Here is a 12,076-nt window from a genome sequence, read left to right on the forward strand (position 1 = left end):
ACTGTCTTTCAGGGATGATTCAAAGTTGTTGATAATCTGTATAGATAGATCTCCAGGAATATCACATGCAAGATACCCAATCCAAGTGACATCCACCAAACATAACATTTAATAAGAGCTGCCTCAAACAGATTGTCAAACTGCAGTGGGAAGGCGAGAGAGGGTTGCGGGTGGTGGGGCAAGAGAGACGGGGGAAGAGATCAACCAAAGGACTTGTATGCATGCATATAAGCATAACCAGTGGACATAAGACACTGGAGGGTAGGGGAGCCCTGGGGAATGTCAAGGCGAGAAAGAAAAAGGAGACATATGTAATACTCTTTGTAATACTTTAAGCAATAAAACAAAATTAATAAAAAAGAAATTCCATTTCTAAAAATCTTACAGAAATATTGACTCATGTGACTAAAAAACCATTTGTAAGTAGGTTTTTTAAAGCATTATTTAAAAAGTAAAAACTAGAATTAACCTAAGTATACAGAAATAGTTTAAAAATGATAGTGCAGTCTGGCCAGTGTGGCTCAGTGGTTGAGTGTTGATCTATGAACTGGGAGGTTGCAGTTCGATTCCCAGTCAGGGGTTGTAGAAGGCAGCCGATCAAGGATTCTCTCTCGTCATTGATATTTCTATCTCTCCCTCTCCCTTCCTCTCTGAAATCAATAAAACATATATATATATATTAAAAATGATAGTGCAGCCCTAACCGGTTTGGCTCAGTGGACAGCGTTGGCCTGCGGACTGAAAGGTCCCAGGTTTGATTCCAATCAAGGGCATGTACCTGGGTTGTGGGCACATCCCCAGTGGGGGTTGTGTAGGAGGCAGCTGATCAATGTTTCTCTCTCATCGATGTTTCTAATTCTATCCCTCTCCCTTCCTCTCTGTAAAAAATTAATAAAATGTATTTTTTTAAAAATGATAGTGCAGCCATACTGTGAAATAGAAAGCAGCCATTTTTAAAAATGAGAGTTATATCTAATATCAAAAGGTCTCTAGGGTATCTCCAAAAGCTAAACGCACAATTCAAAATGAAACTATTACCCCATTAGTTGATGACATCACTACATGTTTATGCACATAGACAGATGTATATATAAATGTGCAGAAAATATTTGAAAATATACTTTTCCAGCTTTCTATGAGTTCAGTTTTTTTAGATTCCACATATAAATGATATCACATGGCATTTTTCATTTCAGTTTAAAGAATTTTTTTCAACATTTCTTGAGAGGCAAATTTAGTAATGATAAACTTCCTCAGTTTTTGTTTACCTGGGGATAATTTTATTTCTGAAGGATAATTTGCATTTCCCTGATGAGTGATGTGTTAAGCATCTATACATGTGCTTATTAGCCCATTTGTGTATTTCTTTTGTGAAGTGTCAGTTCATATTTGTTCGTTTTTCATTTTTTCGAGGGGTCATTTTATTATTGAGTTGTAAGAACTCTTTATGTAATTTGAATACAAGTCCTTTGTGAGAGGAAAGTTCTGCAAGATATTTCTCCTCTGTTTGTGACTTGTATTTGTAGTTTCTTACTGGTGTCCTCTGAACAGCAAAATTTTTTAAGTTTGATAAAGGCTAATTTGATTTTTTAAAAATAATCTTGTTTATAACTATGCCGCCAAATGCATAACTGCAGCTCCTGTAAGCTTTCATTTTTTCCCACAAAAGGAACTGTGAATTCATCTCCAGACTAACAGGAACTTCCCACCATATATGCAGCTTTACAATATCTATTGTTTTCAAAATCCAGTAAATTTATCCACAAGATTTTTCCTTCTTCTACACAAATAAGCAGAGGTAAACAATAACTTTGCAATCTAAAAAAAGTATAACCATACTATAAATACACAAAGTCTATAATGCATGTGATTCATTTACACTATAATCACAACTGCTGGAATAATAAAGAAAAACTAAATCTCAATAAAATATTTAGCTTAAAAAATAAAGTCTAGTTTCAGAGACTTTGTTATTAAGACTTTCAGTATCCAGGAGAGCATTTATAAATATCCTAAACTCTGGTTATGCTCTTTCATCATTGTATTTGCTCAACTTTTTGTCATTTCACTGTTCATTAGCACTTTTATCTGAAGATGAAAAGAGGAAGAGAACGAAGATGAATTCAGTATATCTTGCAACTTATTCTTATCCCCAAAGATCTAAAGAGAAAATTCTAAGCTATTAGCTAAAACAAGATTTGGATATCACTACATTTAACTTATCATTGTGTATGACTAAAGCTATATTAATAAGATAGGTTATACCTTAAAGAAAGATAAAGAGTTCCTTATTGATAAGAGCAATTGAAAACATAATTAATTCTACCCAAAACCAGTAAAATAATAACATATAAATACAATGACTATGCAATATTAAAATGCACACATGTGTGCACGCACACACACACACTCACACACACACACATTGTACAACATGGTTTGGTAGAAAGAACTCTCAATAAAAAGCAGGAAATCTGGGTTCTAGACCTGGTTCTGCCATAGCTGGATGATCTTAGGCAAGATTATCTTAGGCATGAGCCTCAATTGTCTCCACTCTACAACAAGAAGGTGGGATGAACGTTTCTAAGGCTCTTTCAAAGTCTGACATCCTGTGAGTAAACACACACATACACTTTCATCTACACTACAGGCAAAGCTAGTGCTCACTAGCACACACCAGCACGGCATGACTGACTATTCACAGTTCAGCATCTAATTGTTCTGTCAAAGCTGCACCAGTTGTTAAAGAGTTTGAATGATTGTCCTTATTTCCAGGCACTCCCCAAATTATGAAATGTCTAAGATGTATAACCCTCTGTTTGCATTCTGCCTTCCACATACAATGAGGACATTCCTCATTGTTAAACAGGCACTCCTAACCTCTGGTTATAACTTAGAGTCCAGAACCTTTCTTACTACCTTTATTCCCTCAAAAAGAGTTGCTACAAATTCCTTGGTCTATATTTCACTCTCACTATTCATAACTTATTTGGTTTCATGTCAGGTAACTTCTCCCACATACACTGAAACCATTTTAGCTTTGTTTTTCTGCCCTCCTCTTCTCCCTTCTAAGCCTTGTCCAGTTTTCCCAAGAAAATTCCCACTTCATTCTAGTTGAAGCAAAACAAAATAATAAACATGATTATTAAACCCGTGATGGCAGTAATACATCCAAATAAAGAAAACAAAAGTCATAACAAAGTTCTTGTTAATCTTATGTTTGTGTGTATATTTATTTGAAGAGGGCATTGTTTTAACAACCTATGTTTACTATTTAACACCAACTTAAAAATGGGAAGTATAGCCTAGCTGGTGTTGCTCAGTGGTTGAGCGTTGACCCATGAACCAGGACTTCACGGTTCCATTCCTTGTCAGGGCACATGCCAGGTTGCAGGCTTGATCCCCAGTAGGGAGCATGCAGGAGGCAGCCAATCGATAATTCTCTTTCATCGTTGATGTTTCCATCTCTCCCTCTCCCTGTTTCTCTCTGAAGTCCATTTAAAAAATAATGGGGGAAGTGTAGACGGTCAATAGGAAAGAATCTTGTAGTAAGAACCCCTAATATACAATAATTTTGAGGGAGAGAGAAACGTTAAGTTCACTATAACAGAAAAGATTTCTTGGATGTCTTGAGGCCTCAAAAACTTAGTCAAACTATTGTTCAATGTGCACAGAGTTTGTGTCTTCATGCTCAGATGTTGTTGAAACAGGAGACTAAAGTAATGTCAATGAATCCTACCAAGCACTATACATGACCTCTGGGGTAATTAGCAATCATTCAAAAGCAATAAGACTAAAATGTTCTATTCTTTATTACTGTCAGCTCTTATCTTGATCAGCATTTTAATAAAGATGGTTCGTTTCTAAGACAGTTTCATGAATCAGTCATAATTACATTCTGACATGCAGTGAATAGTAAAGCAAAACTAAATATCACTTCATCAACCTTTCTAACCTTTATGCAAGTATTAACTGTAAATAATTTTTACACAATCCTACAACAGAAAATCTGCATATTTCTTAGCTTTGTACATACTTTACCCCAAATGAATTTCCTGTGACCTATACCTGAAAAACACAATCAGCCATAATTATCCGGTTTTGTGAGATGTTCAGGTGTTGCCTTTCAGAGTTCAAATCAACTTCAAGAATAAAAGGCTACTTTATTCCACAAATGGCACAATACGCAAAATGGGTTAAGTAGCCAAAAGCATCTCAGAGCATTGTGGCTTGAAAGAAGTCTAACCAGAATCAAACGTCAGAATAAAAATACACTAAAGCACAGCAACACTTAACAAAAATAGATTCATAGATTATACATTAAGGAATGGATCACTGATAACTACTGCAGTCTTATTATTAAAATATGTCAAGAATATTAATTAGAAGAAAATCTGAGCACTTAAGTATGTGAAGGGTATATTTTTAAAAATATATAATTCCAAAATAGCTGATGGAAGACAATTTATCAAAAATATAAAACTTACTTACAGATAATATATAAACTGTTTTAGCCCCTCCCCCAATACATAATTTACTTTAGAGCTTTGAAATAGATAATCCTCTTTTTTAAAATGTTTTAGTCAAAGTGAACATAATTCAATTATCAGAATAAATTGATCTGCATTTTAGGTGATTTATTGTTTCAGGTCTTAGAAAATTTCAAAATAAATACAATGCTTTCTCAAGAAATAGTTCTTGTCTTCCAGTAGTACAGAGCATCCACACAGACCTAGGTTCCCAAACCTGTATTTTTACTATGTCTCTCAAATAAGTGAAGTTTATGGCAAATCTACTGAATAACATCTTTAAGCAAAGTGATTTCCATTTAAAAACTTAACCACAGAGAGATAGGAACATATTTACTATGTGCAATTTCAATTTGAAAACAAGTTCTTTCAAAAACCAATATAAAAATCATTCCTTTTATGTTTTCTTACACATTTTATTATACAATAACCTTCCTAGGATGTTACTGACCTGAAACAAAAAGAAATATAGCAAGCATCTTTTTCATCTGGGATTAAAAGCACAAAAATATGTGTCTTTTCTGTGATAATTTTTGTTTAACTCTTTAGCTTTCATGATCATCATCCCTTCCTCTTATTGGAGGTGCCAAAAAAAAAAAGGAAAAGAAGTGTTGATTTAAGAAAACAGATTTCCCAGAAAGAAAAAAACCGTGATTAAGATTTAAACAAAAGCTAAAGATGGCTTCCCCTGAGCACTGATGAGGTCCGCTACCTCATTACTAAACACTGAAAACTTGTGATGCATTTTGTTTCAAGAGAATCCAAAAGTCCTTGCTATAAAGCAGACAGGGGGGTGCAGAGTCCATTCACTCTTTCTGTACCACAGCCATTATGTAAGAAGTATAAAACACTGCCTTTATGCTGCCAAGCCACAATGACTCTTCCTACATCAAAGGATTTTCACTACTAGAGTTTTTTCTTCAAAATTTATTCAAGCTAAGGGCAGAGAGACAACAATTCATACACGCTAATTATGTCTAATTATCTATTCCCTTTTCTGACCAGCTTCGGCCAGTGTTATTTGCTATCTGGATTTCTCACAACCTCCCTTTGCCCTGTCCATCCAGCCCAACAGGGAAGGCTTTGAAGAAAACAGTTGTGGCTTTTTAGAGTTTTCTCAATATAGAGTTCAAGCAAATTAAATAATTATTCTGTTAGTTTTGACACATTTGTGCTTTAAATATGAGGACCTCTTTGTTACTTTGGCAAATTCTTCACATCTCTTCATGGCTGGAATCATAGTAACACCCTCTCACACGGGAGCGTCTCCTCATGCTTTCTTTTCATGATCTAAGTGAAATGTTTATTGGATTAAAGTTCTTCTCTGCAGACCTTCATGGTGGCCTATGACAAAGAGCTTAAAAGTTCTATTAATTGGCTTGAGTTTTCAGGGAGGGGAAAAGGAGAATTTTATTTCACATTACATCACTAGCCAAGGAAATTGCCACGTGTAATTAAACTAATTTATTTCATGAGTCAAACAAATAACTAACTCATATTTAAGACACACTTCCTTTAATCAACTTTTGTCATTAGAGAATTGATTTCTTATAATTTAACCCAAAATACCTATGATTCTAAGGGAAAAGAATTCAAGACCTAAACACTATATATTTTACATATAAGCAATAGCTTGCTATATTCCAGTTTGATATAAATATATAATTATATATTGTACATGTAATTATACAAATACAGATTATAGTTTATATATTTCATGAGAAATATTAAATTACTTTTCCATAGAAAAGCCCTGACTAATACTAGGTGCACATTCCTGGATGAAGAAAACAAGAATTGCATTTTAAATCCAAATCACAAAAATTTTTATTCTAGATATTTAGTAATTTCAAGGACACAGTACAAAAATACCATCACAAAGTTTGATGCCTGTTACTATAGCTGATTTTCTTAAATATATTTTTTTAAACATGGATGAAATGGACTAGTTTATGACAATATATTCTTTAATTTATTTAGCCTAAAATTTGGTAACTATAGGAATGTTTTCTAAGAAAAATACTCATTTTTATATTTTAAAATATTAATTACTATAATTCAAATGAACAATTTAGTGGTTTGTGGGGGAAAGCCACAAGCCTTTTCAATTCAGGAATTCAGTCTACTACTTTCGTTCTGTCTTTTACTTCTTTCAATCTTAGGTATTAAAAAGCCAACACGTAAGTAAAGACATTATCACACTAACAAGGGTTAATCCTTGCTAGGCTGCCTCAGGTGACAACACAGTGGAGGTCAATGGGGCTGACACTGACCTCAAAGACTGATTCTGATTATTTAGCCCTGTGAAAGCTCTAGTATTGAAAGTTATAACGAACAAACTGACAAATCAATTTCACCAATGAAATGAAAATTGCTTCAGGAAAAAATGGCAAATACACATTTAGCAAGTGCAGGTGGCTGGACAAATGCTGAACACTGAAGCATTTTATCTAAGGGTTATAAACAATGTTTCTAAAGTTTATAACTAGAGATCACACCATGGGAATAGTCTCAGAGTTCACTATATGTATAACATTCCTTCGAAAAAAATCCCCGAGGAAACAAAAACACAAAGGCTAATACATGGCTTTTTAAGTTTTAGAGAACGGATGTATAACAATTGAAAAACCTTAACAACCAAGTAGAAGAAGTGAAGTAATAACTTGAACATTAAGCAAATATTATAAAAGTAATAATAATCCTAACATAATTGTTACTGCCTTAGATTATAAAGTATTTTTATCTGTTGCATATTTAAACCCAATAGATGTTAAACCACATCAGATGATGTTTTTCAAATGGACCACACTTTATCAATAAGAAGAAAATTCATATTTATAAGAGTTAATACTAGTATCCTATTTTCCCCTAATTTCATTATCTAAATGGCATTCATCGGAGAGAAAATTATACTGTAGAATGCCTTGTCAGTTACTTTTGACCAGCTTATTGCTATCATTTCAGTAATCTATTAATCACCTAACTAATTTAATTTTAAACAGAAATCTTGAAAACTTAAGAAAAAGATAGCTTGCTAAAATGTTACTATGAAATAGAGTGAAAGTGCTACATTACTGATAACAGAATCTATCACTGTATGGTAAAAATACTACATACAATATTGTACAGGAACATTTCTCATGGGGCAATTATTTTAGATTGGTACATACTGTTAAACTAATTAATGATGTTTTTCTTTTTGATAAAGTGTGGTCCATTTGAAAAACATCCTTCAGGACTCATTACGGAATGAATCAAACAAAAAATGATAGAGGGAATAGATAGACTTTTACCCAAATATAAAATACCTGTCTAAAATATCATGGATTGCTAAAACTTGATCAGATGGGAATAGCAATGTTTGGCAGGCAACCCATTAATAAGAAGGCCAATAATAGTAGCTACTTGAAATTAACCTAAGAATCTATCCTGATCAAAATATCAATTGGCCCTCTTTTCCTTTCACAATAATTTTAAATAATGTTTACAATATAATGAGGTTGTGTTCAATGTATATTATTCAATGAATATACTTTTAAGATATTACTCTTTTTAAATAACTCTTGAGATATTTCTAAAAAAGTTGACCCTAACAAAGCTTATATTTCTCTAATTACCAAATTATTTGAAATTCATACTAAACCACCCTCTTATTGGTTCACCAAGTTTCCTCCCTTCTATCAACCATTAACTAAATGTCCACAGCAGCAGTACTCACAATAGCTAAAAGATGGAAACAATCAAAATGTCCATCAACAAATGAATGGATAAACAAAAATGTATAAACACACAATGGAACATTATTCAGCCTTAGGAAAGAATGAAATTCTGACACTTGCTATAGCATGAGTAAACCTTGAAGACATATGCTAAGTGATTTAAGCCAGACAAAAAAGGACAAATATTACATGATTTCATTTATACTGGGTACCTAGAAATGACAAATTCATAGAGACAGACAGTAGAATGGTGGTTACCAGGATTTGGGGGAGGAGAGAATGTGGAGTGATTACGTAATGAGCACAAAGTTTCAGTTTGGAAAAATAAAAAAGTTCTGCAGATAGGTGATGGTTGTACAACAATGTGAATGTACTTAATGCCACTGAACTGTACACTTAAAATGGTTAAAATGGTAAATGTTGTGTATATTTTATCACAATAAAACATTGTTAAAAAATAATACTTCAAGAAACAACTTGCAAGTTCTTATAGTGAATTACAAACCTGTCATCACTTGGTTTATAAAAGAAAATGTAAAGGAAAAAATGGATTTTATATTGTAATTTCCCAAAGTAAATTTCTCTCTCATTTATAATCTCTTTTTATTAAATTACTAGAGGCCCAGTGCACAAAAATTTGTGCACTCGGGAGGGTCCCTAGCCCAGCCTGTGCCCTCTTGCAGTCTAGGATCCCTCGGGGAATGACCACCTGCTGGCTTAGGCCCGCTTCCCGGGGGATTGGGGGACATCCTCGGGGGATGTCCACTTGCAAGCAGGGAGCAGCCAGTTGGTTTGCCCTGAAGGGTGTCCCGGATCAGGGTGGGAGTCCCGCTGGGGTGCCTGGCCAACCTGGGTGAGGGGCTGAGGGCCGTTTTCACACTGGCCACATCCCCTTCGGGGTGGGGGTCCCCGCTAGGGTGCCTGGCCAGCCTGGGTGAGGGGCTGAGGGACATTTTCAGGCTGGCCACACCCCCTTCAGGAATTGGGGTCCCACTGGGGTGCCTGGCCAGCCTGGGTGAGGGGCTGATGGCTGTTTGCAGGCTGGCCATGGCCCCCAGCCACCCAAGCTCCCAGTGGAGGCTGGCTGGAAGCAGGTATCTGGGATTTATTTAGCTTCTATAATTGAAACTTGGTTGCCTTTTGCGGAGGCCACAGCCAGCCAGAGCAGGCGGGAAGTTTGGCTTCTTCCAACGCCGGGGCAACCAAGCCTCCTGCTTGCTCCAGCTCTGTGGCTGCTGGCCGCCATCTTAGTTGGGTTAATTTGCATATAGTGGCTCTGATTGGCTGGTGGGCGTGGCTTGGGTGTAGCAAAGGTATGGTCAATTAGCATCTTTGTCTTTTATTAGTGTAGAAGATTCTCTATTTGTTTTAAGATTAACTTCTGTTATACACTTCTCTCAGATGGACCAAAATGAAAGAGTAACACTAACATGAATAGGCAAAATGTCAGTTAAATTAATATGCTACAACCTTTCCTTACAATAGAAACTGCCCCGCCTCCCCAAGCCTCAGGAAAACCAGCTCTAGTGCACATATCATCAGGATGACCATCAAGATGATGTTTTGTTACATTTGAAAAGTCTTTTGGTCCTAGCCAATTTGCCTCAGCGGATAGAGCAGTCAGCCTGCGGACTGAAGGGTCCCAGGTTCGATGTGGTCAAGGGCACATGCCAGGGTTGCAGGCTTGATCCCCCGTGGGGGGTGTACTGGAGGCACCCCATCAATGATTCTCTCTCATCATTGATGTTTCTATCTCTCTCTCCCCCTCCCTTCCTGTCTGAAATCAATAAAAATATATTTTTAAAAAATCTTTTGCCCTAATCGGTTTGGCTCAGTGGATAGAGTGTAGGCCTACGGACTGAAGGGTCCCGAGTTTGATTCCGGTCTAGGGGATGTACCTTGGTTGGGGGCACATCCCCAGTGGGAGGCGTGCAGGAGGCAGCTGATCAATGTTTCTCTCTCATTGATATTTCTAACTCTCTATCCCTCTCCCTTCTCCCCAGTGGAGGCGTGCAGGAGGCAGCTGATCAATGTTTCTCTCTCATTGATATTTCTAACTCTCTATCCCTCTCCCTTCCTCTCTATAAAAAAAATCAATAAAATATATATTTTTTAAAAAATCTTTTGAATTTTTCTCATCCAACCCAGTATTTAGTTTTCTGACAATTACAGTCCATGTTCAATTTCAAATTGTGTATTATTTATCTCAGTTCTTTTTAAAAAAAAATTATTAATTGACTTGAAAAAGAGAAAGAGAAAGAGAGAGAGAGAGAAACATTAATTTGTTGTTCCATTCATTATGCATTCATTGGTTGATTCTTGTATGTGCCCTCACCTGGGATCAAACCCACAACTTTGGCTTATCTAGACGATGCTCTATCTAACCAACTAAGATACCTGGCCAGGACCTATCTCAGTTCTTGTTTGATTCCAAATTTGAATTATTCATCTACTTGGTTTTTCTTCCTCTTAGAAAAACATTAAAGGTGGGACAGAGGTAAAAATTAAATTCAATCTGGCCAATTTAGTTACCTATTTTTTTTAATATATTTTATTGATTTTTTACAGAGAGGAAGGGAGAGAGATAGAGAGTTGGAAACATCGATGAGAGAGGAACATCAATCAGCTGCCTCCTGCACATCCCCTACTGAGGATGTGCCCGCAACCCAGGTACATGCCCTTGACCGGAATCGAACCTGGGACCTTTCAGTCTGCAAGCCGACGCTCTATCCACTGAGCCAAACCGGTTTCGGCTAGTTACCTATTAATAATGCTATTATTATATATTGAAATATGACAAATTATTGGCCAAAAAATATTTGGTGTTAAAAAACAGTACAGATACTAAGTTCCTTGAGAACCTTTTAACTTGTTTCATTCTGTGAACATTCTCTTTATATTTTGTGTATTTCATGCTATATGAAGATACTATTTTTAGTAGCTATTTTTCTTAGTTTCACTGTTTATAGTTTGGTATCTTTGTACACAATTTCACTTTGGATTTCCTGGCATGAAAAAAAATACTGCAAATCTACCTTCTCATATGCAGAACATAAATACAAAGGGGAAAAATTACTAACAGCAAAATTTTCAAAAAGTATTTTTCTCTACATCTATAAATATCGCAGAGAAATTAAAATCCTCTGGGAAACTAAAATTGGTTAAGGAAACAGATGTTTGAAGTCTCCTTAGTATAGTACAGGGAATAAAGTTTGGCACCAACAACAATTGCAACTTAAGTATATTTCAGAAAAATTGTCTTACTGTATCTTTAGAATATTTGAAGATAAACTGTTTTTACTCCTCCTTGGTAAGAATTTTTGAGGTTTTAGATTTGTGGGGTTTTATAAATACAACTTTATCCCTTCTTCAGATATGTTATTATGGACTGAGAAAAATTATGTACCTAAGAATTATGGGAATTATATTTTGGCACATAATTATGCTTCTTTTGGTAGTTATTACATTTTGTTTTGTGTTACAGGTATTTGTGTATATACTATATGCCCAACTGGATTATAAATGACTTGCAGGCAAAGTAACATAGTCTATTTCATGATTATATTTTTCCTTATGCCTCATGTTGCACTTTGCACATAGTAGATTATTAATAAATATTGGAAAAATGTGGAATTGTTGAGTAATCATGTAAAAAATACTTAATATTAACAGTGAAAAAAGAGGTTATTTTATTTTTAATTATATTGTAATGAAGACTATTTTAAACTCTTTGCCATGATGATACACACAAATATTTCAATTATTTATGTGCCTCAACTTCACATGATTTCATGGTAACTTAAGGGCAATCACATTTAAATATATTAG

General features: G+C 35.2%; 1 protein-coding gene across 1 annotated transcript in view; it reads right to left on the reverse strand.

The window, feature by feature from the left end:
• Positions 1–12,076, reverse strand: part of LACE1 (lactation elevated 1) — a 151,617-nt gene that overhangs the window by 76,895 nt on the left and 62,646 nt on the right. The gene's annotated exons all lie outside the window — the stretch shown is intronic.

This window comes from Myotis davidii, unplaced genomic scaffold, assembly GCF_000327345.1.
Source record: "Myotis davidii unplaced genomic scaffold, ASM32734v1 scaffold68, whole genome shotgun sequence".
Taxonomy (NCBI): domain Eukaryota; kingdom Metazoa; phylum Chordata; class Mammalia; order Chiroptera; family Vespertilionidae; genus Myotis; species Myotis davidii.